The sequence below is a fragment of the Sus scrofa genome, chromosome X (assembly GCF_000003025.6).
Source record: "Sus scrofa isolate TJ Tabasco breed Duroc chromosome X, Sscrofa11.1, whole genome shotgun sequence".
NCBI classification, from domain to species: domain Eukaryota; kingdom Metazoa; phylum Chordata; class Mammalia; order Artiodactyla; family Suidae; genus Sus; species Sus scrofa.
Genome location: NC_010461.5, coordinates 42,541,838 through 42,559,343, shown reverse-complemented (window position 1 = coordinate 42,559,343; position 17,506 = coordinate 42,541,838). Strand labels below are relative to the sequence as shown.

General features: G+C 45.2%; 1 pseudogene; it reads right to left on the bottom strand.

Moving 5' to 3' along the window:
* Positions 9,536-10,735, bottom strand: LOC100627709 (annotated as a pseudogene).

Below are 17,506 nucleotides of genomic sequence, written 5' to 3'. Positions count from 1 at the left end.
AGATAATATGTCGTCTCTGAATGATGAATTTCAGTTTACAGGTAGAGGAATGTGGGGTTTTGCTCTGCTGGAAAGAAATGAAGATCGCTAATATGAGTGAATTTAGAGGCTATTACTAGACCCAAATCAATAAAATTAGAAATAAAGGAAAAGTTACAACCAAGACCGCAGAAATACAAAGAATCGTAAGCGATTACTGCAAAAAACTACACACCAATAAAACGGACAGCCTAGAAGAAATGGACAAATTCCTAGAAATGTACAATCTCCTGAGACTGAATCAAGAAGAAATGGAAAATATGAACAGACCAATTCCTATTAATGAAACGGAATCAGTAATTAACAACTCCCAACAAGAAAAAAAAAAACAAAACAAAACACCTCCCAACAAACAAAGTCCAGGAGGAGTTCCCGTTGTGGCTCAGTGGTTAACGAATCCGACTAGGAACCATGAGGTTGCGGGTTCAATCCCTGGCCTTGCTCAGTGGGTTAAGGATCTGACGTTGCGGTGAGCTGTGGTGTAGGTGGCAGACTCGGCTCGGATCCCGCGTTGCTGTGGCTGTGGTGTAGGCTGGCAGCTACAGCTCCGATTAGACCCCTAGCTTGGGAAACTTCATATGCTGTGGGTGCGGCCCTAGAAGAGACAAAAAGACACACACACGCGTGCGGGCACACACACACACACAAACCAAAAAAACCTTCCAAAGTCCAGGACCAGACAGCTTCACAGGTGAATTCTACCAAACATTTAGAGAAGAGTTATCATCTATCCTTCTCAAACTATTCCAAGACATTGCCAAGGAAGGAACATTTCTGAACTCATTCTATGAGGCCAGCATCATCTGATACCAAAACTAGACAAAGATATCACAAAGAAAGAAAATTATAGGCCAATTGTTGCTGCGGTGGCTGTGGCTTAGGTTGGCAACTGTAGCTCCAATTCAACCCCTAGCCTGGAAACCTCCATATGCTGCAGGTTTGGCCCTAAAAAGCAAAAAACAAAAACAAAAACAAAAAAAAACACCAACCAACCAACCAAAAACAGATGAATGGATAAATAAGCTGTGGTGTGTGTGTGTGTGTGTGCGTATGGTATACACATACATGTGGTATACATATATGGTGGTATATATATCTTGTGGTAGGTACACACACACACACACACACACACACACACACTGGAATATTATTCGGCCGTAAAAAATAATGACATTTTGTTATTTGCAACAACATAGATGGACCTGGAGTGTATTATACTTATGTCACACAGAGGAAAACAAATGCTGTATAACATTTCTTATAACAAATGCTGTATAACTTTCTCTTATGTGGAATCTAACAACTATAACAAACTAGTGAATATAACAAAAAATAAACAGACTCACATATATAGAGAACGAACTAGTGGTTACCAGTGGGGAGAGGGAAGGGAGGAGGGGAAAACAGGGGTAGGGCATTAAGAGGTACAAACCACTATGTATAAAATAAATAAGCAATAAAGATATATTGTACAGCACACGGAAATATAGTTATTATTTTGTAATAACTTTAAAGGGAGTAAATCTATAAAAATACTGAATATTGTATACCCAGAATTAATATAATGCTGTAAATCAACTATACCTCAATTTTTAAAAAGGCTATTATTAGGTTACTTGAAAATTATTAGAGTGAAGAGAGCTGGGATCTCTGAGACGATAGGACCACCCATCACTCAGTTTGAGAATGTAGGATGTTTCAATGTAGCAACTATCGCTCCCCGAACTGATGGCATAGGGAGGGGAGGGTCTGAAGCCAAGAATATTGCTTATTCATCCCTAAGGAAGCAATACGAGTCCCTTAGAGGTTATTATCTTTAGCTGAGGAAATATAGGGGTATCTGCCTGATTTGGGGGTTTACAGGGCTGAGGGCAGTTTTGCTTCCCTCATGAAGAGCAATTAGGGAGTCTCACAGACTGAAGATAGTTTTAAGTCTGCCTGACTGGGATTGCCCTCAACGGTTTTAAGTCATTTCTTAGCCCTAACGATCTGGAAGACATTTAGAGATACAGAAAATACCCAACTGCTTGAGTTATTGGCAGAAGCTCCCAGCTTTTCTACTTGCCCCCCTGCATCTGTCTACAGCTGCCCTCAGAGAGAACCTACCTCAGAGGTGAAGCCACCGCCAAGTGCCGCTCCACGGGGCGATGAAATCCCACAATGCAACTGCACAAGAAAAATCAACCAATTAGAACAGTTAATGAACTTGATCTGGCCAATCGGACATCAGGAAAGTGGGCGGGGCAAGTGAGGCAGGAGTGGGGTCTCCTGGTCTAGGTTCCAGGGACAGAAGGGCCGTTTCAAAGTAGGCGGAGACTTCAAGTTTCCCGCTCAAAGCAAGATTGCTTCCCGCCAGAATTGGCCTTTCCAGATTCCGTAGGCACGTCAGTACGCATGTTCAGATGTTGCGCGTGCTTAGATGTTCCATTTCCGTTCAGCCTGCATCTTCCTACCCTCTGCTGTGAATTTGCTGTTTAGTTTTAATAAATGGTATATTGGAGGCAGGCCGCCATCTCAAATCCTTCCCTTCAGTCTCCAGCTTCCTAGGGCCTCTTAGGACCTCTCCAATAACTGAAGAATTTTAAACTAAAAACAAAACCAAAAATCAAACAACTTTCCATGTGTGCTTTTTATGATACGTGCTTTCTCTCGGACACCCAATAACCAGAAACATGCTTTACCCCTTAATACTAATATTTACAACAATAGTATTACAAAGAATATCCATGTATTTAGGGTTTGCTCTGTCCCTGAGGGGGCTCAGAAGTCACTTTTTCTAGGAAGTTTTTCATACCCCCACGTCCAATAGGTCTCCAACACCCCCTGGGCTTTCCATCACAACCCCGATTTAAATTCCTCCTCCTTCTTAAGGCAGGGAGGACAGGGCAATGACCTATGTGCCAAGCACAAAGCCATTTTTTTCCCCAACTGCCTCTTGAGTTAATTACTGTTATCATCCCCACTGTGTAGATGCTGAGACTGAGGCACAGAGTGAACACAATCAATGGGTAGTAGAGCTGGAGTTCACCCCAAATTGGATTGAGTCTGAAGTCTGTGCTTATACTCACTCTTCTATATTGTCTCAAATATTTATTGGTTGGTAGAATGAGGAAATGAGTGAATGAACCTTAAAACTAAAAAGGACTTTTAACATAATTTATATAATCATCCATAAACATCTATCATTTTATGTGGCTGATGTAACAAATTGTCAGAAATTTTATGGCATTGGAGTTCCTGTTGTGGCTCAGTAGGAATGAATCTGACTAGGAACCGTGAGGTTGCAGGTTCCATCCCTTGCCTTGCTCAGTGGGTTAAAGGATCTGGCGTTGTGAAGAGCTGTGGAGTAGATGACAGATGCGGCTCAGATCCTGCATTGCTGTGACTGTAGCATAGGTCAGCAGCTATAGCTCCGATTCAACCCCTAGCCTGGGAACCACCATATGCTGCAGGTGTGGCCCTAAAAAGCAAATAAATAAATAAATTTATTTATTTATTTTGTGGCATAAAACAAAAAAATGTATGTAGATATGTTTTTGGATGTTCCAGTGAAATGTCCTGATCTTTTTTTCTAACAGTTATGGAAGCCAGAAGTCTGAGATTAGTTTCTCTGGGCTGAAATCAAAGTGTCAGCAACACTGTACTCCTCCTAGAGTCTCTAGGAGAGAAGCTTCTCATTGCCTCTTCCAGCTTCTGGTGGATGCTTACATCCCTTGGCTTGTGGCTGCATCATTCTAATCTCTGCCTCTGTGGTTATACTGCCTTCTTTTCTTCTGACTGTGTCAAATCTCCCTTGGCCTCCCTCTGATAAGGACACTTGTGATACATTTAGGGCCCACCCAGATAATCCAGGATAATCTACTTATAGCAAGGATCTGAAAAGTCCTTTTTGTTGAAAGGTAGCCCTCATAGGTTCCAGGAATTAGTGTGGGGCTGTAATCAGTCTGCCCTTTGGTCCTCAAAGATTCACATCCATCACACATGCAACATACATGCACTCCATTCCCAAATCCCCAAATTTCTCAAGTGATTGCCGTATCAACTCAAGTCTGAAATCTCATCTAAATATTATCAGCTCTGGGAGATCCCTGGTGGCTCAGTGGGTTAAGGGTCCAGTGTTGTCATTGCAGTGGCTCTAGTTACTGCTGTGGTGCAGGTTCGATTCCTGGTCCAGGAACTTCTGGAAACTTCCTATGTGCAGATGTGGCAAAAAAAAAAAAGTCAGTTCAAGAGTACCAAATCTCATCATCTACAATAGGTATGGTTGGAACTCTGGGTAGAGCCATCCTGGAGCAAAATTCCTCTTTGGACTTGGACAGTGGAAAACAAGTTACCTGTTCCCAAAATACAGTGGTGGGACAGGCATAGGATAGTAACTGTAGATATTCTCATTTCAAATAGGAGAAAATGGAAGAAAAGGAATGAGTCACTGGTCCTAAGCAATTCTGAAATTTATCAGAGCAAATTCCGTTGGGTTTAAAGTCCTGGGAATAATCTTTCATGGCTTGAGGCTCTTTCTTATAGGCCTATAGCTCTGCCTTCAGAGTCATTCTTCCTTTCTCTTGAAGTATGGTGTATGTTTGCAATTGAGTAGGTTTTTGTTTTGTTTTGTTTTTGGCTGTGCCTGTGGCCAGCCAAAACACTGGCTACACTTTGCAGATGTGATTAAAAATCCTTGCTATATCCTTGCATGTGGAAGTTCCCCAGGCCAAGGATTGAACCTGTGCCATAGGCCACTGCAGTGGCAACACTGGATCCTTATCTGTTGTGCCACAAGGGAATTCCTCAAGTGAGTGGTTTTATCAGCCTTTTTCATGCCTGTAGCATTTTGGAAGTCTGGCAATCTTCCTCCATTTTGCCTTTCCTCTGTTTTGTTTAGTTCAATCTAGTAATATTTCTGATCATGTAACACTCTCAAAAACTGTTTGGGTTTTCCACATATTCACAGAGATTCATGCCATTAGACAAGATGGTCCTCCACATATCCTTCCTAGATTATCCTATCTCTATTCTTGGGTATGGCTGAGATGACTGAAGAGATTCATGAGTAATAGTCTAATTTCTTCAGTACTAGCAAACACAGTCACACACTTGACCTCTTCTCCAGAGTACATTTTCCTGAGATAAATCTCCCTCTCTCTTTTTTAGTTGTCTTTTTGGGGCCACACCCATGGTATATGGAGGTTCCCAGGCTAGGGGTTGAATCAGAGCTGTAGCTGCCAACCTACCCCACAGCCACAGCAATGTGGGATCTGAGCCACATCTGCTACCTACATCACAGCTCACAGCAACGCTGGATCCTTAACCCACTGGGTGAGGCCAGGGATCAAACCCGAATCCTTACAGATACTAGTGGGGTTCGTTAACCGCTGAGCCATGATGGGAACTCCGAGAGTAAATCTCTTAAGTTAACGTCTTTTGCAATCTTTTTTTTTGTCTTTTGTCCTTTTGTTGTTGTTGTTGTTGTTGTTGTTGCTATTTCTTGGGCCGCTCCCGCGGCATATGGAGGTTCCCAGGCTAGGGGTTGAATCGGAGCTGTAGCCACCGGCCTACGCCAGAGCCACAGCAACGTGGGATCCGAGCCGAGTCTGCAACTTACACCACAGCTCACGGCAATGCTGGATCGTTAACCCACTGAGCAAGGGCAGGGACCGAACCCGCAACCTCATGGTTCCTAGTCGGATTCGTTAACCACTGCGCCACGACGGGAACTCCGTCTTTTGCAATCTTGATAGACTGAGAATTCTCCAAATTATCAAGTCCTGGATCCCTCTTGCTTAACAGTTTTTCCCTTTTTTTTTTTTTTGTCTTTTTGCCATTTCTAGGGCCGCTCCTGCGGCATATGGAGGTTCCCAGGCTAGGGGTCCAGTCGGAGCTGTAGCCACTGGCCTACACCACAGCCACAGCAATGTGGGATCTGAGCCGCATCTGCAACCTACACCACAGCTCACGGCAACACTGGATCCTTAACCCACTGAGCTTGGCCAGGGATCGAACTCACAACCTCATGGTTCCTAGTCAGATTCGTTAACCACTGAGCCATGACAGGAACTCCAGTTTTTCCCTCAATTTATCTCCTTCCTTTGACATTTTACTATATGCAGCAAGAATCAATCAGACTACACCTTCAACACTTTGCTTGGAAATCTCTTCAGCTAAATATCCAAGTTCATTGCTTACAAGCCCTGCTTTCCACACAACTATGGAACACAATTCAGCTAAATTTTTCTGCCAGTATGTAATAAGAATTGTGTTTCCTCAAGTTTCCATGAGCATGTTTCTCATTTCCTTCTGATCCTTTATCAATAGCACCTTTAATGTTCACATTTCTACCATTTTGCTTATGACAATATATGTATTCTCTAAGATGATATAGGTTTTCTCTTCCATCTCTCTCTCTTCCAAGATCTCATCAGAATCACCTTCAGTGTTTTTATTCCTACTGACAGTCTTTTCAATTCAATCTAGGATTTTTCTATCAAGTTTCTCAGCAGGAGTTCCCATCGTGGCTCAGTGGTTAACTAATCCGACTAGGAACCATGACGTTGCAGGTTCGATCCCTGGCCTTGCCCAGTGGGTTAAGGATCCGACATTGCCGTGAGCTCTGGTGTAGGTTGGCGGCTACAGCTCTGATTAGACCCTCTAGACTGGGAACCTCCATATGCTGTGGGTGTGGCCCTAGAAAAGACAAAAAGACCAAAAAAAAGTTTCTCAGCATTCTTTCAGCTTCTACCTATTATCCAATTTCAAAGTCACTTTCATCTTTTTAGATATATATATATACACATATATTTTGTCTTTTTGCTATTTCTTCGGGCCGCTCCCATGGCATATGGAGGTTCCCAGGCTAGGGGTCGAATCGGAGCTGTAGCCGCCAGCCCACGCCAGAGCCACAGCAACGCAGGATCCGAGCCGCGTCTGCAACCCACACCACAGCTCACAGCAACGCCGGATCGTCAACCCACTGAGTGAGGCCAGGGATCGAACCTGCAACCTCATGGTTCCTAGTCGGATTCGTTAACCACTGCGCCACGACGGGAACTCCCTTTTTAGATATTTGTTAATGGCAACATTCCACTTTTTAGCTACTAAAATTTGTATTAGTTTCTTGTGGCTGCTATAACAAATTACTAAAAACTCTGTCACATGAAACAACAGAAATTAATTTTCTCATGATTCTGGAGGCCATGAATCTGAAATCAGCATCGCTGGCTAAAATCAAGGTGTCAGCAGGGCTATGCTCTATCCATAGACTCTAGGGAGAATTCATTCTTTGCCTCTTCCAGCTTCTGATTGCTGTTGTTATTCCTTGGTTTCAGGTGGCATTACTCCAGTCTTTTTTTTTTTTTTTTTTTTTTTTTTTAGGCTGCACCTGCAGCATATGGAAGTTCCAAGGCTAGGGGTTGAATCAGAGCCACAGCCACCGGCCTACACCACCGTTACAGCAACACGGGATCCGAGCTGCATCTTCGACCTATGCCACACCTTAGGGCAAGGCCAGATCCTTAACCCACTGAGCGAAGCTAGGGATTGAACCAGCATCCTCATGGGTACTAATGGGGTTCTTAATCCACTGAGCCACAGTGGGAACTCCTGATTACTCCAGTCTTGAAGGCCAGCATCCTCAGGTCTCCTTCTGTTCCATCTTTTTATTCATTATTATTATTATTATTATTATTTGCTTTTTAGGGCTGCACCTGTGGCATACAGAAGTTCCTAGGCTAGGGATCCAATCAGAGCTGCAGCTGCTGGCCTATGCCACAGCCACAGCAACACCAGATCCAAGCTGCATCTGTGAACTATGCCGCACCTTGTGGCAACACCAGATCCTAAACCTGCTGAGTGAGGCCAGGGATTGAAACACACCCTCCTGGACACTATGTTGGGTTCGTTACCACTGAGCCGAAATGGGAACTCCCTCTCTGTTCCACCTTCTCATGGCCTTCTCCTTTGAGTATCTCTTCAAATCTCTCTCTGCCTCTCCCTCCCTCCTTTCCTTCCTTCCTTCCCTCCTTTCATGAAAATGCGGTCTTTATTTTCTCTAGAAATTGAGGTAAAGGAACTCTTTAGAAAAAGAAATCATCTGCATGATTGAAAATGAGAAGGTCCTAACGATGTAATTATGTCAATTATATCTCAATAAAGCTGGAAAAAGTTTTTTTTTTTTTGTCTTTTTGCCATTTCCCAGGCTGCTCCCACGGCATATGGAGGATCCCAGGCTAGGGGTCAAATCAGAGCTGTAGCTGCTGGCCTACACCACAGCCACAGCAACTCGGGATCCGAGCCGCATCTGCAACCTACACCACAGCTCACGGCAACGCCAGATCCTTAACCCACTGAGCAAGGCCAGGGATCGAATCCGCAACCTCATCGTTCCTAGTCGGATTCGTTAACCACTGAGCCACGACGGGAACTCCTGGAAAAAGTTTTTTTAATCTTAAAAAATAAGAACTGGAAAAAGAAAATGTGACGGTCCAGCCCTGTACAGTGGCTCCAGGATGCTCAGAGGAGGAACTAAAGTTAGCCGAGGTTAGCCAAGGTTTTCCTGAGTTGTTCAGACTCCAGAGTGTGACTAGTATTCCAAAGAGAAAAGAGATCAGTCAAAAGTTTGAGTCCTAGAGTTCCCGTTGAGGCGCAGCAGAAATGAATCTGACTAGGAACCATGAGGTTGCGGGTTTGATCCTTGGCCTTGCTCAGTGGGTTAAAGATCTGGCGTTGCCGTGAGCTGCAGGGTAGGCCAGCAGCTGTAGCTCTGATTCGACCCCTAGCCTGGGAACCTCCATATGCCTCAGGTGCAGCCTTAAAAAGAAAAAAAAAATAGATTGAGTCCTACAGTCTCTGGAAATATGTAATCCTGATGCTTCTGTCATCTCAGCTGAACATGTTGGCTGGCATTTCTGATTATTGGTGAGGAAATTGCCCTCAGTTTCCAAGGATCCTCTGCATTCCCTGTGACCTAAGATCTGCCCAATTCTTCTGCTCCAAGAGGGCAGCTTACTCATGAAAGTCTTGGAGAAGAATGCTCAGCAGGCATGAGGATCTCCATGCTATGAGCCAGTTTCACAAGAGGGCTGGGTATACAGAAGTTATTTATTTATTTATTTATTTATTTATTTATTTATTTATTTATGCCCTTTGTCTTTTTAGGGCTGCACCTGCGGCATATGGAGGTTCCCAGGCTAGGGGTCTAATCGGAGCTCTAGCCACCAGCCTATACCAGAGCCACAGCAAGGCGGGATCTGAGCCGCATCTGCAACCTACACCACAGCTCATGGCAATGCCAGATCCTTAACCCACTGAGCAAGGCCAGGGATGGAACCCGAAACCCCAAGGTTCCTAATAGGATCCGTTTCTTCTGTGCCACGATGGGAACTCCTATGCAAAGATTTCTTAAAGGGTCAGGAGAACCAGAGCAGAGCAGGGTGGTCCTTCTCCTTGGTCCCCTTTCATTATGGCATAGACTGGGCTTGATAAGGCTGTGTCTCTGCCACCAGCTCTACTCCCACTGGATTCCTAGAAGCTCACAGCTGACATTCCACAGGCTCTCAGACATTTGTGACTTCAGGCCCTTGGAGATACCCCAGTCCTCTTGCAGTCATTGAAACCCTTGGCACTCAGGGGCTCCAGGCTCTCAGCCAGGATGCAGTGCAGTCTGGTCCGTGTCCCCTCTCACACTGACTTGACAAAGGTGGCAAAGAGCTGCCAGAGCAGGCCCAGCAGGAATGAGTGCTGGACCAGCTCAGAGTGAACTATGCCTGGGTGCTCTGCCTAAGGGATACCCCCCCCCATCCCTTGGAGCCTCTTGGCCAGCTCCCAAGTCAAAAGTACATTGTCCAGGAGTTCCTGTTGTGGCTCAATGGGCTAAGAACCTGACTAGTATCCATGAGGATGAGGGTTCGATACCTGGCCTTGCTCACTGGGTTAAGGATCTGGCGTTGCCACAAGCTGTGGCATAGGTTGCAGAGGCGGCTCAGATCCCGTCTTGCTGTGGCTGTGGTGTAGGCCAGTGGCTGCAGCTCTGATTTGACCCCTAGCCTGGGAACTTCCATATGCTGCAGGTGTGGCCCTAAAAGCCAAAAAAAAAAAAAAAAAAAAAAGAAAAAAAAAAGGACATTGGCCAGTTTGCTGCGGTATTACGCAAAACCCTGGCTGCGGTGCTTCTTGCTTCGAAGGTTGTTGAAATCAGATCTTGCCAGCATGGTGAGCTACTGATGACAGGCTCACCACCCGTGCAGAAGCAAGTGAGAAGGAAGTGGCCCAGGCAGTTGATTCCCAGGTGGGTTTCAAAGCCATCGGCTGTCTTGGAATATGAACACATCATCACTCCTGTGTTGCTGATCAGAATACGGAGCTGCTTTTTGCACTGCCAGAAAGCTCTCAGCAAAAGCTCAGATGGATTTGGTATTGGATAGGTCCAATTTCCACACCAGCACCTGGGAGTTCTTTGTATCAGCTCAGATTTCATGGGCAGCCAACTTCCACTTCAATACATCTTGGCAGGCAATGAATACTCCTCTGCTAGCGAGCTTGCTGGCCGTCTCCGTGCTGATGCATGTTGGCTCTGGAGATCACCGCTACCTCCTGGGAAGATTCGCATTTGTTCTCCAATCCCACCATCAAAGAATTTCCTAAGGGACAGAGCTATCATGTAGAGGAAAGAAAGGAAGGATGTGAGCCGTCCTAAGATATCCAGCATCTTTTCAACTTCTTTAGTTGCTACTGCTTTAGCAAAACACTGGCTTTGGCTCCAACTCTGGCTCTGGCTCCTGGTCTGGCTCCAATTCTTGGCTGCTTCTCTCTGCTTCTGCCTCCCACTCCTTGAAGCTCTTTTCTCTCCTGGGCTCTCAGCAACAGCTTGGCCTGCATCTCTTATAAGGATACATGTGGTTGCACTTAGGGCCCACTCAGATAATCCAGGATAATCTCCCCATCTCAACAGCCTTAACTTAATCAGATTTGCAAAGAACCATTTTCCAAATAAGGTAACATTGACAGTATCCAGGGATTATGACCTAATATCTTTAGGGGCCATTATTCTGCCTATTGCAAGGCGTAAGTCAGACACCTTCTTCTGAAGTTCTGGAGTCACCGGGTTTGGGAAGGAGGGACTTGAGCTCTCTGAGGCCAAATGGGGTAGAAGGCAGTACAGCCTATGTGGGAGGGATGTGGGCTCTGTAATTAGACAGACCTGGGTTCATTTCCCAGTCCCAACACCTGATGACTGAGTGACCTTGGGCTAGTACTTCCACTTCCTTGACTTCCATTTCTTCTTCTGTGAAATGAAGTAATAACTGCATCCCCCTCACAGGGATGTTGTAACTTGTGCTGGTAAAGCACTTAGCATAGGGCGAGGCGCATTGCGAGTGATCAACAGACAGAAGCTGTTGTTATTATTACCTGATGAACATGGCGATAATAATACTGTGCATTTATTCTGTGCTCACTCTGTTTTGGGTTCACAAGGAATCTTAAGAGATGCTCTCAGCAGCAGGTGATGTAGATGTCACAGATGTGGATTCAAGAGGTCAGGATTTGTCAGACAGTCAACAAATAATAGAGGAAGAAATGAAGACAGGGTCTGGTTAATCCTTCACCACCATGTTAGTCTCCACACCACAACGCTAGGACGGGATTGGAAACCCCAGCACTGGTAGAGAGCACGTATAAATGATGGTCACATCTACAGGCAAGAAAGTCTATGGCCAATGGCATGGAGGGACTTGGCAACTTTCAGGGCTACAGACTGTGATGTAGGAAACCAGGATGGTGGAGGTCTCTGTGCTTAACACCTTTCCACCAAGGGAACCAGAGAGACTGCACTAGTGATGGTGACAGACCCCTGTGGGAGAGCAATGCCTGCACAAGGACCTAGGATGCTGTGGACTTATTTTTTTTTTTTTTTTTGTCTTTTTAGGGCTGCACCCGTGACATATGGAAGTTCCCAGCTAGGGGTTGAATCAGAGCTTCAGCTGCAGCCCCTACACCACAGCCACAGCAATTCGGGATCCAAGCTGCATCTGTGACCTACGCAGCTCATGGCAACGTTGGATCCTTAACCCATTGAATGATGCTGGGGTTTCAACCCCAGTCCTCATGGATACTATTGGGGTTCATTACCACTGAGCCACGATGGGAACTCCAGCTATGGATCTTCTGACTCCTGGATGAATGACTGAAAAGGCTAGCACTATGTGGCTGTGCTATCACTTTCCAATGATTCCCTAGAACATTGTTCAGTGAGCCGGAGATTCTTTTGCTCTATGGTGTATTTCCAGGCCAGGGATTGAACCTGTGCCATAGGAGAGACCTTTCCAGCAGTGAAAACACTGGATCCTTAACCCACTGAGCCACCAGGGAATTCCACCACTTTTTTTTAAAAAAGTAAACTTTATATTGAAATATAACATACAGGTGGAATTTTGCACAAATCATAAGTCTATCACTGGAGAGAGGTAGGGGAACTCAGGATTTGAGAGTTGGTGTTATTTTCAAGATAAATCATTGCTACTGAGTATGAGATCAGAAAAATATATCTGCAAGTTTTATATTTCAACACCTTAGACTTTCTTTTTCCCTTCCTTCCTTCCTTCTTTCCTTCCTTCCTTCCTTCCTTCCTTCCTTCCTTCCTTTCCTTCTTTTTTTTATGGCTGCACCTGCAGCATATGGAAGTTCCTGAGGCAGGGACTGACTCTGAGCCGCAGCTGTGGAAATGCCAGATACTTTAACCCACTGTGCCACAGCAGAAACTCCTAGACTTACTCGTATGTATTTCTCGCATGACTAACCATACAGATTGTTGCTATATATGACATTTAAAATAACATCTTTAGGGAGTTCCCGTCGTGGCTCAGTGGAAACGAATCCGACTAGAAGCCATGAGGTTGTGGGTTTGATCCTTGACCTTGCTCAGTGGGTTAAGGATCTGGCATTGCCGTGAGCATGGTGTAAGTCACAGACAAGGCTCGGATCTGGTGTCATTGTGGCTGTGTGGTGTAGGCCAGCAGCTGTAGGTCCGATTGGACCCCTAGCCTGGGAGCCTCCAGATGCAGCGGGTACGGCCCTAAAAGACAAAAAGACCAAAAAAACCGCAAAAAACAAAACAGGTTTATTGACATATAATTGCCATACAATAAATTGTACATATTAAAAGTAGATGATTTGATAAACTTATATTATATATAAATATATTCACCATAATTGAGTTAGTAAACACATTCATTCCCTTCATCTCCATTAGCCCACACTTAAGCAACTACTGATTTACTCAGTCACTAAAGATTAATTTGCATTTTATAAAGTTTTATATAAATAGAAACATATCCTATTTGTAGGGCCGCCTTCACTAGGTGTAATTATTTTGAGATTTATCTATGTTGTGTTGTATAGAATAGTCCAATTTGTTTATTCATTTGTTCATGTTGATGGACATTACATTATTTTCAATTTTTGATTATTATAAATAAGATTTCCATGCAAATCTCATACAAGTCTTCATCTTCATAGGGACATATAGTTTCTGTCCTCCTGGGTGAAAATCCAGAAGTGGAAATTAAACCCTCCAACTTTGTTTTTATGGTAGGTTTGTCGTTAGATTTTTTTTTTTTTTTTTTTTTTTTAGCTGCCCCACGTTATGGAGTCCCCAGGCCAGGGGTCAGATGGGCCAGGGATCAGATCTGAGCTGCGGTTGTGACCTATGCCGCAGCTGTGGCAACACTGGGTCCTTAACCCACTGTGCCAGGCCAGGCAAAGAACCTGCCACCCAGTGCTGCTGAGATGCTGCCAATCCCGTTGCAGGTGGGAACTCCGTGTTGTTGGACGTTTTTCTTTTTGGTCTTTTTAGGGTCACACCCGTGGCATATGGAAGTTCCCAGGCTAGGGGTTGAATTGGAGCTTCAGCAGCCGGCCTACAACACAGCCACAGTAACACAGGATCCAAGCTGCATCTTCAACCTACACCACAGCTCATGGCAACGCTGGATACTTAACCCACTGAGTGAGGTCAGGGATTGAACCCGCAACCTTGTGCATCCTTAGGCTCATTACTGCTGAGCCACAATGGGAACTCCTACATTGTTAGATTGTTAAAGAAACTACTAACCTGTTATTCAAATTGGTTGTACCATTTTATGTTCCCATTAGCAGTGTATGGGAGTTCTGGTTCTTCCATATCTATGCCAATACCTGCTATGGTCATTTTAATTTTAGTGATTCTAATAAGTGTGTAGTGGTATGTCTTTATGTTTTAAATTTATATTCCCCTAATGACAGTGGTTCTGAGCACCTTTTCATGTATTTATTTGTCATCCGTATATCTTCTCAAATCTTTTGCCCATTTTTTATTGGACTATTTTCACATTGTTGAGTTTTGTGAGTATTTTTAAAATTCGGATACATGTTTTTCAAAGACTTCTAGTCTGTGGATTGTTTTTTAATGATCTTAACTGTGTCATTTAAAGAATGGATTTTTCAGGAGTTCACGTCGTGGCTCAATGGTTAACGAACCTGACTAGTATCCATGAGGATGAGGGTTTGATCCCTGGCTTCGCTCAGTGGGTTAAGGATCTGGCGTTATAATAGAATGGATTTTCCAGCTTTGATGAAATCTAATTCATCAATTTGTTCTCTTATGAATTGTGCTTTTGTTGTCAAAACAAAGAAATATTTGCCAGAGTTCCCATTGTGGCTCAGCAGCAAGGTATGGATCCAGGTACATTCTTTGCATATGGATAGCCAATTGCTCCAGAGCCATTTGTTGAAAAAGCTATCCTTTCTCCACTACAATGCCTTTGTACCTTATAAAATCAGTTGTCGGAGTTCCCATTGTGGTTCAGTGGTAGTGAACTCGACTAGCATCCATGAGGATGTGAGTTTGATCCCTGGCCCCACTCAGCAGGGTAAGGATCGTGCATTGTCGTGAGCTGTGGTGTAGGTCGAAGATGTAGCTTGGATCTGGCATTGCTGTGGCTGTGGTGTAGGCTGACAGCTGCAGCTCTGATTCGACCCCTAGCCTGGGAACTTCCATATGCAGCGGGTGCAGTTCTAAAAAAAAAAAAAAAAAAAAAGAGCAAAGAAAGAAAATCAGCTGTCTCAGTTGTCTATGCATGTGTAGGGTTATGTCTGAGTGTCTACTATGCTGTGGTCTGAGCATCCTGCCACCCAACAGCAAGACTGATGTGTTAATGGGGCTGTGGCACCTTGGTCCCTACAACAGCCTCCCAAGCCAGCTTGATAACCAAGCACAGCACTCGAAGGGTGGTGGCACTGCCCAGGCTCAGCACCCATTCTAGCTGGATGTTGTGACTCATACTGCCTCTGGGTAGCAAAATCCAGATGCTGGTCATCGAATCCTGAATAATTCATCAGGTCCAGAATAATTCTGGCCCAGAAGTTCCTGTGGCCTTACCAGACCCTGGACCCTTATTCCCTTCAATCTGCAGAGCTGCAAAGCAAAGCAGCTTAGGCCATCTGCCAAGAAACCTGGGACACAGAATTCTCCCCTGAGGCTTTTGAAGAAAAATTTCACTTCATTTTTTATTAGAGTATAGTTGATTTGCAGTGTTGTGTCAGTTTCTGCAGTATGGCAAAGTGACCCAGTCATATATATATTCTTTTTCTCATGCTATCTTCCATCATGTTCTATCCCAAGAGATTGGATGTAGTTCCGTGTGGTGTCCAGTAGGACCTCAGTGCTTATCTATTCTATTATTATTATTATTATTTGGCCTTTTTGCTATTTCCTGGGCCGTTCCCGTGGCATATGGAGGTTCCCAGGCTAGGGGTCCAATCGGAGCTGTAGCCACCGGCCTACACCAGAGCCACAGCAACGCAGGATCGTTAACCCACTGAGCAAGGGCAGGGACCGAACCCGCAACCTCATGGTTCCTAGTCGGATTCGTTAACCACTGCGCCACGACGGGAACTCCTGCTTATCTATTCTAAATGTAATAGCTTGTATCTAACTCCAGACTCTCCATCCATCCCACGTCCTCCCTCCTCCTCCTTGGCAACCACAAGTCTGTTCTCTATAGTGTGTCCTGGTGTCTTGCTACCTGGAGGCAAAGGGTCTGAATAACGACCTGCTGGGGTATGGACAGCACAGAGAGGGGACACTTTCTTTCTTTCTTTTTTTTGTTTTGTCTTTTTGCCTTTTCTAGGGGTGCTCCCGTGGCACATGAAGGTTCCCAGGCTAGGGGTTGAAGCAGAGCTGTAGCCGTTGGATTACACCACAGCCACAGCAACAGGGGATCTGAGCCGCATCTGCGACCTACACCACAGCTCACGGCAACGTCGGATCCTTAACCCACTGAGAGAGGCCAGGGATTGAACCTGCAACCTCATGGTTCCTAGTCGGATTTGTAAACCACTGAGCCACAAAGGGAACTCCAAACTTTTTTTTTTTTGTCTTTTTAGGGCCGCACCGGCGACATGTGGAGGTTCCCAGGCTAGGGGTTGAACTGGAGCTACAGCTGCCAGCCTGCGCCACAGCCACAGCAATGCCAGATCTGAGCCGAGTCTGTGACCTACACCACAGCTCACGGCAATGTCGGATCCTCAACCTACTGAGCAAGGCCAGGGATTGAACCTGCAACCTCATGGTTCCTAGTCAGATTTGTTTCCACTGTGCTACGATGGAAACTCCGAGGGGACACTTTCTTTAGCTCATTCCCTAGGGGATCAAACGTGTGTCCCTCACTCCTGCCCTGAGGATACCTCGACTGTTCCTGGGCAGAAAGGCAGTGTCTCTGCTTCCCTTAGTCCCTCCCGACTCCCTCCCCAGGGCTGTCCATTTGGGGGCAAGGCATCAGCCCACATTCTGGCTTTTTTATCCCCCTTGGGAGTGTTCTGCACAGGTTTCACAGGACATGTGAATTTATTCTGAAGGGTCAACAGTAGGGACGCAGTGGGACAGATGATAGTGCAAGGGCTCCTTCAGAGAGGCTGGGACAATCTGACAGATTCTCCATGATCCCTCTCCAGTTTTGCCTGTGAGTTGAGTGGCATTCCTTGGCCAGGAGACTCTCCGCCCTTGCCTTATTAAGTTGCCTGCTCTCCTTTATCTGCTTTTCTCTTTCTGACACTTTGTCTTCATCTCTTTCTTTCCCTTCTTCCTCTTTCAACCTCTCAGACTCCTCCCTCCCTCCCTCCCACTCTCCCTCTTCTGTCTCTCTCCCTTTCACCTCGTGTCTAAAGCTGCAGCATTTGTAGCCAATGTCCAAATCCTAATACAATCACAAACAGGGCCAGTGACATTACCTTTAAATGCCTGTTGTTGTCACATCTTGAGACCCCAGCAGGACCTGGACACCCTGCTGAAGTCACCAATGTATCATTTACTTCCTGCCTGGAATGAAACAGCTCACGGCAAACCACCCCTGGAGATGTGGCATCAATCACATAGGAGGGAGCAAGAGATGAGGAACTCTCAGCATCATCTTTCCACTTTGGACCAGGCTCCTGAACTGGAAAG